At 42.2% G+C, this 12,578-nt stretch overlaps 1 protein-coding gene across 2 annotated transcripts in view; it reads left to right on the top strand.

Moving 5' to 3' along the window:
* The first annotated feature begins 4,092 nt into the window (after nucleotides 1-4,092).
* The window catches only part of p2ry13 (purinergic receptor P2Y13), a 20,156-nt gene continuing 11,670 nt past the window's right edge, over nucleotides 4,093-12,578 (top strand). The window contains exons 1-2 of one of the 2 annotated variants that reach the window (XM_020515050.2): nucleotides 4,093-4,202; nucleotides 10,637-10,780. The gene's annotated coding sequence lies outside the window, so the exon portion shown is untranslated. Of the gene's footprint in view, nucleotides 4,203-4,469; nucleotides 4,526-10,636; nucleotides 10,781-12,578 lie in introns of those variants that run through there. The other variant, XM_020515049.2, reaches the window with a different exon arrangement.

Here is a 12,578-nt window from a genome sequence, read left to right as displayed (position 1 = left end):
TGTCTCGGATTCTCCAGCATCTGCAGTTCCTACTATCTCTGATGCTATTACTAGCACTCTACAATGACTATTCTTAGTGTGCTTCCGTCAGCAACCGAGGACATGATCCCATCCAGACAGGACAACTTATCCATTTTAAGTACTGCCAATACATCCTCCGTATCTGTTTAACTCTCATCCAGTATCTGATGACCAAAGCTATACTACACTGTAGGGATTCTATGATCTAAACAGCAAGGTAATGTTCTCTCTTTTGGTATAAAGATGTTTGGTTTTCAGTCATGCTGTTTGTCAGCACCAATGGATCACATCAGTTACAAACTCAGCCCTGCTTTAACTCAGACAGCCCACAATCTACTAAAATGCCAGCTTTGAATTCCCCAAATGTGTGCGCAAGAATAGGCTGGCAGCTGTCTCTCACTTCCTTTTTCATTTCTCAGCATGTTCTAAATTCAGTCTGGTGTTCCTTTGAATGATCAAGTTTACATCAATCATCGGTTTTTGGGTCTTCGTTTTTGTTTCTGATTTCCATCAGTCATCTGGACTGATTTTCTACTTAATCCCTGCTCTTTAACTTCTTAGTCTTCCGGGGAACTCTTCTGTGGTTGCCTTTTCTTTCTCCCTTGTAGAAATGGACCTAGTGTATACCCAATCTACTTTCTCTTTAGAGGCGGACTACTTCCTAATACATTCCTCTCCTTCAGGCTTTGACTCCAGTTTAACTGCACCAGATTCCTCCTCAACTTGAAGCGAATTGGAGGAATGAATAAGTATTTTTATTTTAAATTAGTCCTAGACTCGATTCTCTGTAACTAATAGAAGCCTTATGATACTACAGCCCGATACTAATCGTGAAATGCTCCTGCTCAGTGACATTCACCAATTGATCCACTTTATTATCCAACATTAAAGACCCAGCCATACCAGCCCTCTGTGGTAAAGAATTCCACAGATTCACTACCCTCAGAGAAGAAAGTCTTCCTCATCTTTGTCCTCATTGGTTGATCCTTCATGCTGAGATTATGCCTTCTGGTCCTAGACCCTCCCACTAGGGGGGAGGACCTTTCCACATTTACCCTGTCAAATCCCCTAAAGAATCCTGTATGTTTCAATAAGATCATCTCTCATTCTTCAAAACTCCAAAGAGTGCATGCCCAACCTACTCAAACTCTTCTCATAAGATGATCGCCCCATCCACAAGTTCAGAGTAATGAACCTTCTCTAGTTTGCCTACAATTTCAGCATATATTTTCTCAGATAATGGATAAAACTCTTCACTAAATTCCAGCTGTGGTCTAACTAATGCCTTGTATAGCTTTAGCAAGATTTGCCTATTTTAATCGTCAATTCCCTTTGAAATAGAGGCCAACAGCCCTGTTACCTTAGTAATCCAAAGCTAGCTTTTAGAGATTCAGATAAGGACTCCCAAATCTGTAGCTTTCTGCAGTCTTTCTCCAGTTAAATAACATTCAGCTCCTCTTAATCCTCCTGCCAAAATGCATAATCTGATATTACAGCTATGATAATATAACCTGAATAGCTTAAGGTTCTAGAAAATAGCCACTACAGCATTATCTCATGACACCTTTTCTCTATGTTGCATTAATCAGTGAAAGTGAAATCTAGAAAGATCAATGGTGAGCACAAGCACAATGTTTTTGTCACCTCACTGTGCCCAAGAAGTTTCAGAACTTTCCTAAACTAACTCTAAAGTGACTGTCTGCAGAACTACATGCTGGAAATACCATTTTTGGAAAAATTTCAAAAATATACTTTATTCATGAAAATATCTTTGCATACATACAAAGTCACTGAAGTACTTCGGTTCTGTACATTAAAACATGAAGAAACAAAAAAAATTGGAGTTTGAATCTACCCAGCAGGCAAACGAATTGTGCAAGACTATATTTACATGCATTTAAGGTACAGTAGGCTTTGACAACTGAACAAACCCCCACTTACCTTCAGGTAAGACCTCAGACGGTGGTCTTTCCCCACTGCCCCAAGCTTTAGTGTGTCCCTCAGCACGTAGTCCTGGGCCTTACAAATGTGCCAGTCGGCAACACTCGGTCAGGGTGTTCCTTGTTCTGGAAGGCCAATAAAGGTTCAGGCAAACCAAAGAGTGCCTTTCACCGAGTTGATGGTCCTCCAGGCACAGTCAATGATTGTGTCTGTATGTGTCCCAGGGAACAAACCCGTAGAGCAAAGAGTCCCATGTCACAAAGCTGTTTGGGATGAACCTTGACAAAAACCACTGCATCTTTCTCCAGGATCCCTTTGCAAAGGCACATTCCAGAAAGAGACATGTTACAATGTCAACCCCCTACCCTTCCCCCCAACCACTTCCTGAGGGACTTGTGGTCAAAGGTGTTTTTCTTTGCAAATTTCTCCTCTAAGGACAGGTGATACAGAACAGTCCAACTACTTGGAGCATTCCACGGCAGTGAGGACAGTCCCATCCTTCGCAACACCAGGGACAGTTAGAACCTCAGTACGTAGTGATGTTTGGTGTTTGCATACCGAGGGTCTACGTACAGCTTGATGCAGTCGAACACAAAGAAGGCCATTAGGATGAAGAAGGTGATGTTGGATATGTTCTTCCCTGCCTTATCCAGAGTTTAGTACAAAGCGTCCCTGTGGACACTGTCTACCTTAGACCTTCAGATGAAGTGGAAGATGGTTCGGGTGACTGCAACAGCCCAGTGCTTCCAAAAGACTGGTTTCGACCTCACCTTGGTGATACATTCCACCCACAATTTTGCACATGCCCTGGCCCCTCCAAATCATATTCCCAGCACCTTCAGGTAGTCCATCCTGATGGTGAAGGGAATGAAGGATCGGTCGGCTCAGTTTCCAAAGAACATGGCCTCACTCTTGCCTAGATTTCCCTTGGCCCCTGTGGCCAGTTTGAACTGGTTGTAGATGCTCGTGAGTCTGCACACTGACAGCAGATCCAAGCTGACAACAGTGACGTTATCCACATACAGGGAGGCTTTGTCCTGCAGGCCTCTGCTGCCTGGAATAGTCACCCCCTGCAACCTTCCTGACGGACTCAGCAAAAGGCTCTAAACAAGGCACAAAAAAAGGCAGGAGAGAGTGGGTACACTGCCTGACTCCAGATCTGGTCAGGAAGCTTTCCGATTCCCACTCATTGATTGAGACTGCACTAACAAAGTTGGTGTACAGCATGGTAGAAATACCAAATATCCCTGCTTGAATGGCTCCCTTTACCATAGTGCCAATCCATCCCACAGCTCGGCTCTTATCCAAACAAGCTGAGACAGAATCTCAAACCTGGTGAACAATTACACAGGCTAACGCTCCTACACTCTCTTGTTCCCCCTTACCTGCCTCACCTGCTGTCACATTCTATCCCTGACCACTGAGCTTATCAGAACCAGAACACCCCCAGTTTAGTGGTGTGAGTACCTCTTTATACAAAAGGATCCCTCCCTGGTGCATCGCAATGTCTGCAGTTCAGCCTCTAGCTCAAACTCTGGTTGAAAGCTGCTTGAACTTCAAACACTTACCACAGATACGTTTGCCCTGGATCACAATGGTAGCCTAGAACTCCCACATACTGCAGCTTGGACACACCACCTGTAATGCCATTCTTAATGAGTTAATTATTTTGGTAGTTACATTATTCACTTAATCATGTTGCCTTTTAGGAGATATACTAACTTTATCACCAAAGTACATACTATGTTAAAAACATGTGATTAGAATAGGAGGGTGACCACTGCCTACTCGTCACTTTTCATTTTTGCGCTGATGTTACTCACATCAGCTCTTTGGAATTCTGACAGGACTCCTGCTGCGGTTTGCTGCTGCTCTGACTCAGCTCCTGTACAACTCCAATATTAAGAAGTTTGCAAGTTTACAATATGGAGGCTGACTGGACATAAGGAAGGCAGTGAAGGTTTTATAAGATGCCTAAAATCAAAATTGATAGACACCAGCAAATGAAAGGGCTTTTGAAACTATGACTATAACGGAAGTAAACTTCTGAGGAATTACAGTTTCCTACAAGGCAACTTCCACTTCTATAAAAGATTCATATTTCCTGTATGCTGCTCACTGATCTGACCACTGTTAAGTAGCTAATTGGGTAGACTGCAGAACACAGAGAACACCATTCAACAGAAATGCAGTGGCTGGTGTGCCAACAGTGTGATGCATTCAACTCCCACTGAACACAGGTATTGTAAAATGTCTGGAGAAATGTGTAGTGAAAAATTAGTACCTGGCAACAGAATAATGATCAGTTTTACAGACTGCATATTGACAATGTATGTAATGTGATTTAATCAAGGCAATTGGACTAGCAAATTGCAAAACCAAGCTTTGCAAAGCCATTACAACTTGCTTTGACTGGTGAACACTGCAGCCAACAGGAAGACCAAAAACCACAACACAAGACAATTAGGTACAACAGGATTAGAAATAAACTTGCTTCTGAGAACAAGCATTCATACTGCTTAAATGTTTGGGAAACAAGAAGCTCCTTCCATCAATTTGCAACGTAAGTGCATCTTATTTTAACGATGAGTTGCAAGGGCTAATCTTTAAACTCATGGGACTGAAGTTGTGAGGAGACTGAAAAGTCTAAACTGAGAAAGAGGAAGAAGGTAATATTTGTTAGATATTAATGGAAGAATGTTAAGGGAACAGAAATGTAATCTGGGCGATTACAAACAAATAATTTGCAAAACTGAAATAAAGATATCTGGGTTAAAACTATCAATTAGCTATAGTCTTATCCATATCAGTGAAAGCTGTCTTCACAAGGAGTGGACTGAAGTTCCATAAAAAATACTGGAGATAAGACTAACATGAGAGTTTAGTCCCGAGATATAATTATTAATAGACATAATTTCAAAATCTGCAGGTCACACAAAATCATTAATTCAGCAATGACTATGGAAATAGTGATTCAGGAGGTTATAGATAGACTGGTCAAATGCAAAAGATATTAAATTTAATGCAAATAAATGTGAACTTGATACACTTTAATGTATATTATTGAGAATATTATTGGAACCCTCGCTGATTTTTCATTATTTCCATTTTATTCTTTTTATCAATTTTGGTTTGGATCTGTGAACTGAGAACTAGGAGCTGAAAGTGACTTTTCATTAGTGGGCAGTAGCTTGTGTTTTTTTTAAAATGAAAAGAGAACAAACAGTTGTTTATTTGAGACTGGGGGTGCAAATTAGTTGCAGGTTGATTATTAATCAAAAGAATTCCATCGACTCTTTGACACTGGTGAAGAACAGTTTGTTTGAACAGATGGCAGATGTATGGTCACAAGGTCAACAACTGGGACCTCATGGGGAGATTGTCAGACTGACAGGAAACACCAAGAATTTGGACTGTTTATTAGGAGATAGAGTTTGGCTAGGTATGCTACAGCATGAAGATTTGAAAGCTCCCTGCCTAACTTCCTATTATCAGCTACTATCAGTTCAGAGAACAGAAACTAAGTTGTAAGTATCACTGGCCTCCTCTGAGTGCACTGAGAAAGTGGTGTGAATCAACATCTTCAAAAAACCAATCAAGAAAAATTATCCATGCTCCAGTTATGCCTGTTTCTTCGTGGGGTACGTGGAACATTCCTTGCTCCAGTCCTGTTCCGGCCCCCACCCACAACTCTTTCTCCAATATATCGATGATATCTTCAGTACTGCTTCCCGCTCTCATCCAGAATTGGAAAAATTCATCGATTTCGCTTCTAATTTCCACCCTGCCCTCTCTCTGACTCCTCCCTTCCATTCCTCAATATCTCTTTTTCCATTTCTGGGGATAGACTGGCCACTAATATCCATGATAAACCTACCGATTCCCACAGCTCCCTGGACTATACATCCTCGCACCCTGTTTCCTGTAAAGACTCCATCCCATTCTCCCAGTTCCTCTGTCTCTGCCACATATGTTTGAAAGAGGCCAACTTCGAAAGGGAGCCTCTAAAATGCCCACCTTCTTCCTCAACTGAGGATTCCCCAACACTGTTAGCGTCAGGGCCCTCAACCAGGTCCGACCCATCTCCCGCACTTCCGCCCTCACCCCTCCTCTTCCTTCCCACAGCGAGAGGGTTCCCCTTGTCCTTACCTACCATCCACCAGCATCCACATCCTGAAGATCATCAGATGCCATTTCCACCACCTCCAGCAAGATGCTATCACCAGACACATATTCCCCTCCCCTTGTAAGCCTTCCAAAGGGACACCCTGGTCCACTCTTCCTTCACTCCCAACAACCCCCCATAGCCCCTGGGTACCTTCCCCTGCAACCAAAGGTGCAACACCTGCCTATTTACCTCCTCTCTCCCCAGTATCCAAGGGCTCAAACATTCCTTCCAGGTGAAGCAGCACTTCACCTGCACTTCCCACGATCTAGGCTACTGTATTCGCTGCTCACAATGTGGTCTCCTCTACATTGGAGAAACAAAGCTTAGAGTGGGTGACCGCTTTGCAGAACATTTAACTTCTGCTCGCTAAAAAAACCCTGAGCTACCAGTTGTCTGCCACTTTAAAGCAGCACCCTGTTGCCTGCCCAACACCTCTAATCTCAGGCTTGCTGTATTGTTTCAGCGGAGCTCAGTGCGAGCTGGAAGAACAACATCTCATTTCTGTATGGGGACCCTGCAGCCCTCTGGACTCAATATCCAGTTCGATAATTTTAGAGCTTGAACTCTGCCATGTCCTAGCCCCCTACCCCAACACCAGGCCTTATTGTCACATACTCTGCCATTACACAGTACCTACTGTTACACCACTAACAGTCTCCATTAACAGCTTTTCAGCCTTCTTGCCAGATTATTATCTACTCCTTTGTCTGTCCAACTGCTCTTCTCTCTCCTTTGGCTCTATACCCCACTATCGTTTACTCCTTACTGCCTTTCCCACACCACACTCTGTCTTCTGTATATAAGCCAACATTTCCCAGCTACCATCAGTTCTGAGGAAGGGTCACTGGGCCCGAAACGTTAAGTCCAATTTCTCTCCAGATGCTGCCAGACCAACTGCGCTTTTCCAGCAATTTCTACTTTTGTTTCCGATTTACAGCATCCTCTGTTCTTCCAGGTTTTGAAAATTATATATGCCTGTGGAACAATACGTTGTGAAAACCACACACGTCATCTGGACAGTTTTGTTATTTTCCTTAAAACATCTCTGAACAGTGTTTGTTTGTCTTTCTGTCTTCTGTGTGATTCATTACACTATTGCAGAGTCTGGGATTGGTTATTCAAAAAAAATTAGTCTGCTTAGGAAGCACTGGGATCAACTTTGAGGGTCTTTGGAGGTTTTAATTTTACTATGCTGTAAATATAGAGGTCAGAAAGCTGATTTAGTTCAGCTGTCTGTCTCTGTGTTATAACAATGTAACAATTAATAGCATAATTTTAACAGAAATGTATGCAATTCTTATTGATAGGAACAGAGGAATGTAATAGAACTGCAGGAATGTTACACCTAACCTTAATATGACACTGGTTTGGTGTCAGCTGAAATATTGTGTTCAATTCTGGTATACTGTAGGGAAGAAGAAGTGAAAGCCTTACAGAGAGTGAGAAAAAGAGATTTACTTGAATGAAACCAAAGCCAAAAGATTTCAGTGGCACGGAATGAGTGTAGACACTGATGTTCTTGTTAGATCAACAAAGGCAAAAGGGAGGTTTGACAGATGAGTTTGAAATTAAAGATGGTTTTGATGGATAAATGGGGAGGAGCCGTTTCGCAAGGTGCAGAGGTCTGAAGCCAGAACACAAGGATTTAAGGAAATTGTCAAAGAACTGGGGGCAACATGAAGTAAACAGGTTACGAGCCTAATGTAGGCAAGTGGGACTGGTGTACGTAGTTGTATATTTTTGGCGGTACAGATTCGATGGGCTGAAGGAACCCTTCTGTTCTGTATGATTCTATTCTATGATTCTTTGTGTAATGTGTTGTTTTAATTTAGAATATTCTGTGAAAGAGTGGCAGAAGCAGGTTCAAGAATGATATTCCAGAGACAGAGAGCTCAATAAATACTCAAAGCGAAGAAAAAAAAAATTACAGGGCGTGGGACAGAACACGAGTTTGGTAAAGCGACATAATTAGCTCCAAAGAGCTGGCACGGGTAAGAGGGGCTTCCTGCAATGCTGCGTCCCACTGTGAAACGAGGAAGTTTGTGCAGTCTTTCTGGATATTGTATATAAGAGGGATTGAATCACCTTTCACATCTGTAATTGACTAGTGGTCTTGCGAGTTTTTTCTTCTTTATTCATTCACGGGATGAGGGGGTCACTGTTAACAGTCAACCACATTGCTGTGGGTCTGGAGTCATAGAGAGGCCAGACCAGGGAAAAATGGTAGTTTCCTTCCCTAAAGGACATTAGTGAACCAGATGGGTTTTTCCCGACAATTGACAATGGATATCAACTGACTCTAAATTCCAGATATTTATTGAATTCAAATTCCACCATCTGCCATGGCAGGATTCAAACCCAGGTTCCCAGAATATTATCTGGGTAGAGACCCAGATAATATTCTGGGAACCTGGGTTCGAATTAACAGTTGAATTAACAGTTTGGATTAACAGTCCAGTGATAATACCACAAGGCCATCGCCTCCCCTAGTGTCATAACCATGCAATGGCAAATGTGTCCAACTCCACATTACAAGGACATTTCCAAATAAGTCTTGATTTGTTCAATTTCTACATTTTGTACCAAAAAAATGCACGCACACAATGTGTTATTGAAATGAGATGTTGCACAAAGTAGTACATCAACCCTGATCATTTATAGAAAATTACTCAAATTGCGTATACATAAAAAAGACAGCTCACCACTACCTTGCAGAGAGCAATTTGGAGCAATATTTACTGCCTAGCCCTGTCAGTGACACACATCCCATAAATTGAAGAAAAAACACACAATAATATCCAGGAGAACTAAAATGATGTTAAGTCAAAAATCAAACAGCTCTCAGGGAAAAAATGAGGGAACAGAAACTGAAGCCATGGCAATAAAATGCCCTTTTGCGTGTGCTTTCAAATAAAAGTTCAAATTACAAAGGAAAGGAAGTTACGTTGACCTCTACAAAGCCCCAACTTAAATAGTGGGCCCAGCTCTGGTCACCACACTTTAGGAAGAATGTGCAGGTTCTTAAAAGGGGCCACTGGAGATTTTCCAGAATGGTTCCAGGGACGGAACATATTATTTACACAGTTAGTTTGGAAAAATAGGATTGCTCTCCTCGAAGCGATGAAGATTGAGGGGAGATTTGATAGAGGTGCACAAGATTATGATAGTCAACAAAGTGAAATGATCACAGAGAAAAAAATTGTTAGGAAAATTAATGGTCCTAAAGGCTGACAAGCTCCCTGGGCCTAGCGGCCTGCACCGAAGGATTTTCAGATGAGTCTCCACACAGATTGTAATCTTTCAAAATTCCAAAAGATTCCGAAAAGGTCCCAGAGGGTCTGAGAATTACAAATGTAACACCCCTATTTAAGAAAGGGGACAGAAACAACTGGCTAGTTGTCTAACATCTCACATTTTCCAATGACAGAATTCACTACTAAAGGAAGGAGGGGGATATTTTGAAAATCATAATACGATCAGGCAGAGGCAAGATAATTTTGTGAAAGGGACATAGTGTTTGGCCGGTTTATTGGAATTCTTGGAGGACAGAAAAAGCAGAGTGGATAAAGGGAGACCCATATATAGTGTATACGAATTTCCAAACACTGTTTGATAGCATGCCACAGAGGAGCTGACTGCACAAAATAAGAATGTTGGAGGTGAAATATCAGTACGGATAGAGAGGTCAAGGTAAATTGCTTATTTTCAGACTGACAAATTGAAACTAATGGAGTGTCACCAGGATCAATGCTTGTGCCTCAACTATTTAGTCCTTATTAATAGCTTGGATAAAGGGATCGAGTGCATTGAAGGCGAATTTGCTGATATATCAAAGATACATAGAATATGAGGGGGTACAAAGAGCCTGCAAAAAGGTGACACAGATGGTAAGTGAGTTGGCAAACAGTTGGCAGAACAAGCATAATGTGGGAAGATGTGGAGTTCTCCACATTGTCATGAAGAATTAAAAAAAAGCAGAATAATATTTAAATACAGACAGACTGCTGCGTGCTGTGGTACAAAGGGATCTGGATGACTTTGCATATGAGGAACAGAAGTCTGACCAAGCAGATACAGCCTGGAATTAGGAAGGTAAACTGAATGTTAGCCTTTCTTGCAAGAAGCATGTGAAATAAGGGGTTTCTGCTGTTACTGTGAAAGGCATCGGTGAGACCAAACCCAGAGTACTGCGAAGAGTTTCGGTCTCCTGAATGAAGTCAGGATATAATTGCATTGAAAGAATTTCCAGCAAAGGTTCACTCAGCTGGTAACTGTAATGAATGAGTTGTTTTCTGAGGAAAGCTTGAGCAGGTTGGGAGGTTTAAAAGAATGAGAGGTAATCTTTTTGAAACAGAAAGCATCCTGAGGAGGGTAGATAGCGAGAGATTGTTTCTTTTAGTGGAGGGGGATCATCATTTAAAATTAAAGGGTCGCACCGTCGAGGTGGAGATCAGGAGGAGTTACTAAGGTAAAAGCATTATTAATCTTTAGAATTCTCTTCCGCAGAAAACAGTGGAGGCTGAGTCATTGAATATATTCCAGAGTGAATTGGACATACGTCAAACAATAAAGGAGGCAACAGTTACAACAGCAAGGGTCAGAATATACTCTGATTACAATACTGATCCATCGGAGAAAAAGCACTTCAAGGTAAGATTGCTTTTTTACAAGGAATACATCTTTTCCAAATACTTTCCAATCCTGTGCAACCCAAGTTTGATTACCTTTCTTGGCCTGCAATGATCATTTTCTCATTTAAGTCTGTGCCCTCCTATGGTCTCCTCCTCTTCCTGCTACCCAGTCATGTGGCCTTCCATTTCTCTCCTCCTGTGTACAGATACCTCGTTCATTATATTTCAGTCTGCCCTGGACTCGAGTGAGGTGCCAGATGACTGGAGAATTTCCAACATTACAACCTTGCTCAAAAAAAAAGGTGGCACGGCTGATCCTGGTAACTACAGATCAGTTGGTTTAACTTTGGTACTGGGGAAAGCTCTGAAAACAATTGTTCAGGGTAGATTTAGTGGTTTCATGGAAGAGTCAGCATACATTTCTGAAGGGAAAATGAAGTTTAATTTCAGCAGAGGGGGTTGTTGAGGGTAACACTTATGACATGGCATACAAAGATTTCCAGAAGGTATTTAATATAGTGTCTCCCAATAGATTCATGAAGAAAACTGTAGGTCATGGTACAAAAGGAACAGAGGCAACATGTATACAAAAATGGCTGAGTGATAGGAAACAGACAGTAATGGTCAATAGCTAGTTTTCAGGCTGGTGTAAAGATCCCCAGGTCCTGATGATCTACATCCCAGAGCACTTTAGGAAGTAGCTCTAGAAATGCTGGATGCATTGGTGGTCATCTTCTGGATTCTACAGACTCTGGAACAGTCCCTGCGGATTGGAGGGTGGCTAATATCACTGCAATATTCAAGAAGGGAGGCAGGGAGAAAACAGGGAATTATAGGCCGGCTAACATTGGTAGTGGGGAAAATTCTCGAATCCATTGTGAAGGGTTTTTAAAGCAGAGCATTTAGAAAGCAGTGGCAGGATCAGATGGAGTTAGCATGGATTTATGAAGGGGAAATCATGTTTGAAAAATCTGTTAGAATTCTATGAAGATGTAATTAGTAAAGTTGAAATGGGAGAACCAGTCAACGTAGTATATTTGGACTTTCAGAAAGCATTTGACAAAGTCCCACGTAAGAGATTAATGTGCAAAATTAAAGTGCATGGGATTGGGGAAGGCATATTGAGATGGATAGAAAACTGGTTGGCAGAGAGGAAACAAATAGTAGGAATTAATGGGTCCTTTTCAAATTGGCAGGCAGTAACTAGTGGGGTGCCACAGGGATCAGTGCTGGGACCCCAGCTATTCACAATATATATTAATGATTTGGATGAGGGAACAAAACGTAATATCTCCAAGTTTGCCGATGATACCAAGTTGGCTGGGAGCGTGAACTGTGACGAGGATGCAGAGATCCTTCAGCATGATCTGGACAGGTTGGGTGATTGGGGAAAATCAATGGCAGATGCAGTATAATTTGGATAAATGTGAGGTTATTCACTTCAGAAGCAAAAACAAGACAGCAGATTCCTACCTGAAGGGCTGAAAATGGGGGGGGGGGGGGGGGGAACGGGGTAGTGTGCAGGGGGACCTGGGCATCTTTGTGCACCAGTCACTGAAGGTAAGCATCCAGGTTCAGCAGGTGGTAAAGAAGGCAAATGGTATGTTGGCCTTCATTGTGAGAGGTTTTGAGTACAGGAGCTGGGATGTGTTGTTTCAGTTACACAGGGCCTTGGTGAGACCACACCTGGAATATTGTGTGCAGTTTTGATCTCCTTTTCTGAGGAAGGATGCTCTTGCTCCCAAGGGAGTGCAGCGCAGGTTTACCAGGCTGATTCCGGGGATGGTGGGTCTGACGTATGAGGAGAGATTGAGTAA

The sequence above is a fragment of the Rhincodon typus genome, chromosome 13, assembly GCF_021869965.1.
Source record: "Rhincodon typus isolate 14 chromosome 13, sRhiTyp1.1, whole genome shotgun sequence".
NCBI classification, from domain to species: domain Eukaryota; kingdom Metazoa; phylum Chordata; class Chondrichthyes; order Orectolobiformes; family Rhincodontidae; genus Rhincodon; species Rhincodon typus.
Note: the sequence above shows the minus strand (reverse complement) of the source record. Positions and strands in the feature narration are given on the sequence as shown.